General features: G+C 43.4%; 1 protein-coding gene across 1 annotated transcript in view; it reads right to left on the bottom strand.

Moving 5' to 3' along the window:
* Nucleotides 1-7,130, bottom strand: part of LOC311129596 (guanylate-binding protein 2-like) — a 33,661-nt gene extending 26,531 nt beyond the window's left edge. Inside the window, exon 1 of the mRNA XM_084161937.1 lies at nt 7,076-7,130. The gene's annotated coding sequence lies outside the window, so the exon portion shown is untranslated. The remainder of the gene's footprint in view (nt 1-7,075) is intronic.
* Nucleotides 7,131-7,832: the final 702 nt, after the last annotated feature.

Genomic DNA, 7,832 nt, shown 5'->3' on the forward strand with positions numbered 1-7,832 from the left:
GGACAGCTGGTTGCTCGGTCACTTTTGCTAGCTGGAATGTTAAATCTTTAAATCACCCAGTGAAACGTAAAAGGGTTATTTCTCATTTAAATCATCTTAAAGTAGATATCTCCGCACTTTTGACCACTCCCGTTTAAAGGGAGGGTGGATCGGTCAATCATATCATTCCAATTTTCATTCTAAAACTAGAGGAGCAGCCATTTTAATGAGTAAGAACATACCGTTCGCAATGTCAAGTGTAGAGGCAGATTCAGCAGGCCGTTTCATTATTGTAGTAGGAAGACAGTATAATACACCTGCTATCTTGGCTAACATTTATGCACCAAATTGGGATAACAGTTCAATCTTCACAAATTTATTTTCACGATTACCAAATATGGATACACACCACCTAATACCTAAAACTAGGTGGTGATATGAATTGTGTACTGTCGCCAAATCTGGATCGTAGCTCTCCTTGGGTATCATCTTCATCAGCTATTTCTTAAGACATATGCCATATATCTGATGCGTGGCGTTTCCGCAATCCCACAGCTAGGGAATATTCTTTTTTCTCGCCAGTTCATAAGACCTTCTCACGTATTGACTACTTTTTCCTAGACAATAGATTTCTGCCACTTACCACGGAGTGTGATTACCAAGCTATAGTCATTTTGCATCATTCTCCCCTTACTATGAAACTACTTATACCAAATACACAGCTTAATTATCGTCCTTGGCGGCTTAACTCACTACTGCTATCAGAAGAAACCTTTGTTGCTTTTATATCATCTGAAATTTGAGATATTTCCCGAGTTTAATCAAACCCCTGGAATGTCTCCTACAACAGTATGGGAATCAATGAAGGCTTATCTACGGGGCCAAATTATTTCGTACAGCGCAAGATTAAGGAAGTGCAATATTCAATGCCTAGGGGAATTTATAAATAAAATCTTGGATTTGGATATGGCATACTCACAATCTTCATCCGCAGATTTACTGAAACAACGTTTGACACTTCAGACAGAGTTCAATCTTCTTTCAACTCGACAAGCTGAAAATCTAATTAGTAAATCTCAATACCAAAATTATTAACATCAAATCAGGGAAAATGCTAGCACACCAGCTGCGTCAGAGAACTGCAAATCAAACCATACCTGAGATAACTGACGAGCTGGGTAACAAATGTATTGATCATTTTGAGATCAATTCATGCTTTCATAACTTTTACTCACAATTATACACTTCGGAATCCGCTGGTAATGCTACCTTACTAGACACTTTCTTTGAGAACTTAGATATTCCTACAGCTGAACCTGAGATAGCTGCTGAATTGGAAGAACAGTTCTCTGTAGAAGAGATTGTGTTGGCAATTAAAACTATGCAGTGTGGTAAATCCCCTGGACCCGACGAATTTCAGAATGAATTCTTAAAAAAATTCTCTGATCAACTCTCTCCTCTCTTGCTTTTCGTATTTGAGGAATCATTCTCCTCAAACTCTTTACCCTCAACAACGGGACAGGCATGTATTTCACTTATACTGAAAAAGGGAAAAAACCCTCTTGAGTGTGGTTCATTTAGGCCAATTTCTTTACTGAATTGCGATGTAAAGATACTTTCTAAGATGATTGCCTGCCGTTTTGAGTCAGTCCTTCCCTCCATTATCTCTACAGATCAAACTGGTTTCATTCAAAATTGTCATTCTTTTTTCAACATCAGACGTCTTTATAATATACTTTATAATCCCTCTTCATCTGACACTCCAGAGATATTGTTATCACTTGATGCTGAGAAGGCGTTTGATCGGGTGGAGTGGGATTATCTTTTTTATACTCTCAAACAATTTGGATTCTGTCCTAATTGTATGTCCTGGATCAAAGTCCTTTACTCCTCCCCTATGGCTGCAGTGCGCACAAATAATAACCTTTCATCCTATCTCCAACTTCAACGTGGGACAAGACAGGGTTGGATATCAAAGCGGCGGTAACTCACCAGAACTACCAGCATTACGACCAGGAATATGACTTCCTCGAAGCAGATCCTTTGTTCACACTCCCCAGAGCAATTTAACTGATTCCAAAGGCCGACCCAAAACATCGCCAGCGGAGGAGAGGCACTCGTGGCGGCCTGCTGGTTCGACTTAGGAGGCGCGCACACCACCCACCGCTTTTGAGTATATTACTCGCTAATGTTCAGTCTTTGGATAACAAAGTTGATGAGATCAGAACAAGGATTTCTTTCCAGAGAGACATCAGGGCCAGTAACATACTTTGTTTCACGGAAACATGGCTCTCTCGGGATACTCTGTCGGAATCGGTCCAGCCAGAGGGATTCTCAGTTAATCGCGCAGATAGGAATAAATATCTTTCTGGGAAGCAGAAGGGCAGAGGTGTGTGTTTCATGATTAACGACTTACGGTGTAATTGTAGTAACATACAGGAACTCAAGTCCTTTTGTTCACCCGACCTAGAATACCTCACAATCAAATGCCAACCGTATTATCTCCGAAGACAATGTTCCTCCGTTATAGCCATGGCCGTTTATATCCCCCCTCAAGCCGATACCACGACGGCCCTCAAAGAACTTCACTGGACTTTATCCAAACTGGAAACCACATATCCTGAGGCTGCATTTATTGGAGCTGGAGATTTTAACAAAGCAAATTTGAGGTATCAAAATATCAACATATCGACTGTAGTACTCGCGCTGCTAAAACACTGGACCACTGTTATTCAAACTTCCACGATGCTTACAAGGCCCTCTCCCGCCCTCCTTTCGGCAAATCTGACCACGACTCCATTGTGCTTCTCCCTTCCTATAGGCAGAAACTCAAACAGGAAGTACCCGTGCTAAGGACTATTCAATGCTGGTCTGACCAATCGGAATCCACGCTTCAGGATTGTTTTGATCACGCGTACTGGGATATGTTCCGGGTAACTTGCGAAAATAATTTAGACGAATACACCGATACAGTAACTGAGTATGTCAGGAAGTGTATAGGAGATGTTGTACCCACTGTGACTATTAAAACCTATCCTAACCAGAAACCGTGGATAGATGGCAGCATTTGCGCGAAACTGAAAGCGCGAACCACCTCATTTCACCATGGCAAGGTGACTAGGAATACAAGAATACAAAATACAAACAATGTAGTTATTCACTCCGCAAGGCAATCAAACAAGCAAAACATCAGTATAGAGACAAAGTGGAGTCGCAATTCAACGGCTCCGACACGAGACGTACAGTGAGGGAAAAAATTATTTGATCCCCTGCTGATTTTGTACGTTTGCCCACTGACAAAGACATGATCAGTCTATAATTTTAATGGTAGGTTTATTTGAACAGTGAGAGAGAATAACAACAAAAAAATCCAGAAAAACGCATGTCAAAAATGTTATAAATAGATTTGCATTTTAATGAGGGAAATAAGTATTTGACCCCCTCTCAATCAGAAAGATTTCTGGCTCCCAGGACAGGTGTCTTTTATACAGGTAACGAGCTGAGATTAGGAGCACACTCTTAAAGGGAGTGCTCCTAATCTCAGTTTGTTACCTGTATAAAAGACACCTGTCCACAGAAGCAATCAATCAATCAGATTCCAAACTCTCCACCATGGCCAAGACCAAAGAGCTCTCCAAGGATGTCAGGGACAAGATTGTAGACCTACACAAGGCTGGAATGGGCTACAAGACCATCGCCAAGCAGCTTGGTGAGTAGGTGACAACAGTTGGTGCGATTATTCGCAAATAGAAGAAACACAAAATAACTGTCAATCTCCCTCGGCCTGGGGCTCCATGCAAGATCTCACCTCGTGGAGTTGCAATGATCATGAGAATGGTGAGGAATCATCCCAGAACTACACGGGAGGATCTTGTCAATGATCTCAAGGCAGCTGGGACCATAGTCACCAAGAAAACAATTGGTAACACACTACGCCGTGAAGGACTGAAATCCTGCAGCGCCCGCAATGTCCCCCTGCTCAAGAAAGCACATATACATGCCCGTCTGAAGTTTGCCAATGAACATCTGAATGATTCAGAGGAGAACTGGGTGAAAGTGTTGTGGTCAGATGAGACCAAAATCGAGCTCTTTGGCATCAACTCAAGTCGTCGTGTTTGGAGGAGGAGGAATGCTGCCTATGACCCCAAGAACACCATCCCCACCGTCAAACATGGAGGTGGAAACATTGTGCTTTGGGGGTGTTTTTCTGCTAAGGGGACAGGACAACTTCACCGCATCAAAGGGACGATGGACGGGGCCATGTACCGTCAAATCTTGGGTGAGAACCTCCTTCCCTCAGCCAGGGCATTGAAAATGGGTTGTGGATGGGTATTCCAGCATGACAATGACCCAAAACACACGGCCAAGGCAACAAAGGAGTGGCTCAAGAAGAAGCACATTAAGGTCCTGGAGTGGCCTAGCCAGTCTCCAGCCCTTAATCCCATAGAAAATCTGTGGAGGGAGCTGAAGGTTCGAGTTGCCAAATGTCAGCCTCGAAACCTTAATGACTTGGAGAAGATCTGAAAAGAGGAGTGGGACAAAATCCTTCCTGAGATGTGTGCAAACCTGGTGGCCAACTACAAGAAACGTCTGACCTCTGTGATTGCCAACAAGGGTTTTGCCACCAAGTACTAAGTCATGTTTTGCAGAGGGGTCAAATACTTATTTCCCTCATTAAAATGCAAATCAATGTATAACATTTTTGACATGCATTTTTCTGGATTTTTTTGTTGTTATTCTGTCTCTCACTGTTCAAATAATCCTACCATTAAAATTATAGACTGATCATGTCTTTGTCAGTGGGCAAACGTACAAAATCAGCAGGGGATCAAATACTTTTTTCCCTCACTGTATGTGGCAGGGTCTACAGACAATCACGGACTACAAAAGGAAAACCAGCCACATCGCCGAGACCGACGTCTTGCTTCCGGACAAGCTAAACACTGCTTTGAGGATAACACAGTGCCACCGACGCGGCCCGCTACCAAGGACTGTGGGCTCTCCTTCTCCGTGGCTGACGTGAGTAAAACATTTAAACGTGTTAACCCCCGCAAGGCTGCCGGCCCAGACAGCATTCCTAGCTGCGGCCTCAGAGCATGTGCAGACCAGCTGGCTGGTGTGTTTACGGACATTCAATCTCTCCCTATCCCAGTCTGCTGTCCCCACATGCTTCAAGATGGCCAGCATTGTTCCTGTACCCAAGAAAGCAAAGGTAACTGAACTAAATGACCATCGCCCTATAGCACTCACCTAGTCAAGGATCATATCACCTCTACCTTACCCGTCACCCTAGACCCACTTAAATTTGCTTACCGCCCCAATAGATCCACAGACGGTGCAATCGCCATCACACTTAAAACTGCCCTATCCCATCTGGACAAGAGGAATACCTATGTAAGAATTATGTTCATTGACTATAGCTCAGCATTCAACACCATAGTACCCTCCAAGCTCATCATCAAGCTTGAGGCCCTGGGTCTGAACCCCGCCCTGTGCAACTGGGTCCTGGACTTCCTGACGGGCCGCCCCCAGTTGGTGAAGGTAGGAAACAACATCTCCACTTCGCTGATCCTCAACACTGGGGCCCCACAAGGGTGCGTGCTCAGCCCCCTCCTGTACTCCCTGTTCACCCATGACTGTGTGTGGCCAAGCACGCCTCCAACTCAATCATCTAGTTTGCAGACGTCACAACAGTAGTAGGCTTGATTACCAACAATGACGAGACCGCCTACAGGGAGGAGGTGAGGGCTCTGGGAGTGTGGTGCCAGGAAAATAACCTCTCACTCAACGTCAACAAAACAAAGGAGATGATCGTGGACTTCAGGAAACAGCAGAGGGTGCACCCCCCTATCCACATCGACGGGACCGCAGTGGAGAAGGTGGAAAGCTTCAAGTTCCTTGGCGTACACGTCACCGACAAACTGAAATGGTCCACCCACGCAGACATTGTGGTGAAGAAGGTGCAACAGAGCCTCTTCAACCTCAGGAGGCTGAAGAAATTCAGCTTTGCACCTAAAACCTTCACAAACTTTTTCAGATGCACAATTGAGAGCATCCTGTAGGGCTGTATCACCACCTGGTACGGCAACTGCACCGCCCGCAACCGCAGGGCTCTCCAGAGGGTGGTGCGGTCTGCCGAACGCATTATCGGAGGCAAACTACCCTCCCTCCAAGACACATACAGCACCCGATGTCACAGGAAGGCCAAAAAGATCATCAAGGACATCAACCACCCGAGCCACTGCCTGTTCACCCCGCTATCATCAAGAAGGCGAGGTCAGTACAGGTGCATCAAAGCTGGGACCGAGAGAATGAAAAACAGCTTCTATCTCAAGGCCATCACCCTGTTAAATAGCCATCACTAGCACATTAGAGGCTGCTGCTGCCTATTGAAGTCACTGGCCACTTTAAGAAATTGAACACTAGTCACTTGAATAATGTTTACAGTCACTTTAATAATGTTTACATATGTTGCACTACTCATCTCATATGTATATACTGCATTCTATTCTATAATATTCTACTGTATCTTAGTCCATGCCGCTCTGTCATTGTCATTGCTTGTCCATATATGTATATTTTCTTAAATTCCATTCCTTACTAGTTTTGTGTGTATTAGGTATATGTTGTGAAATTGTTAGATATTACTTGTTAGATATTACTGCACTGTCGGAGCTAGAAGCACAAGCATTTCGCTACACCCGCTATAACATCTGCTAAACACGTGTATGTGACAAATAAATTTGATTTGATTTGTCTCAGATGACCTCCTACATAAGGACAAAACCAGCAGACAACAGGTAAAGTACGTTCAAATTAAGTTAATTCAACAGCCTGACTTGTGATGGGACTGTTCACAAAAAGTGAGCCTACATGAGAGCGGAGACTTCCACTCTCGGATTCGTAGAGGCTAATCCATGAATAGCTCCGAATGTACTTGCATGCACACGCGTGGTTATCCAATCAATTAATTAACCGCAAATGTAAAAAATATTATTTTACCAGCCTATATTGCAACCAGTCAACTTGCAAATCAATACCTATATATCATATAGTAAAACATCCCACATTTAGAAGTGCAAGAGTTTAGGCTTACCTCCGCGACGCTGTGCAGTGCGGCTGTTCAGTCTGGTCCGCGTTTGGAAGGCAAAAGAGATCGGTTATGATATTGAAACTGAAAGTGTTTCTCTTATGTTTAAAATAAATGTTCCAGGAAAGCACGACGTTTATATAAAAAACGAGTCCCTAGTCTGCTGCAGTGATGCATGACCTGACCTATGTCACGTTAATTACAACCAGTGTAGCAAGTCGAACATTTCCGAGTTTCCTATTTCCAACTAGCACATGAATGCAGCACTATTCCTACCTGGAACAATAGTCCGATAATTGCCTCATTAACGCCGTACACACAATTTAACATTTCGTTGATTCATTAAAAAGTCGGATGCGTCAGTTTCATCTCTTATTTGACTGGTGAAAATAAGTGAAGAAAAATATAGTCTAGGCAATTTTCACTTTCTGTATCTGCAGCCAAATGAGTGCCACTAGTTACCACAGCCACACAGTCATAATCCTCGTCTATTTTTATAATTTCCATTCTTAAAATGTGATTTTAAACCTAACCTTAACCACACTGATAACATTATGCCTAACCCTAACCTTTAAATTAAGACAAATCACATTTTTATTTTCATGAATGTTTATTATTATAAACAATTTTGACTTTGTGGTTGTTGTAACTAGTGGAAACCCCCCTGAAAAGGTACTCTACAGCGAGTCGTCCCTCTTTCATTTTACAGTTGGTTTGGAGCGGGTCGTTAATGTGACTATGCTACAATCAACGAATCCTTTTC

This window comes from Coregonus lavaretus (genome assembly GCF_964263955.1).
Source record: "Coregonus lavaretus genome assembly, chromosome: 5".
Taxonomy (NCBI): domain Eukaryota; kingdom Metazoa; phylum Chordata; class Actinopteri; order Salmoniformes; family Salmonidae; genus Coregonus; species Coregonus lavaretus.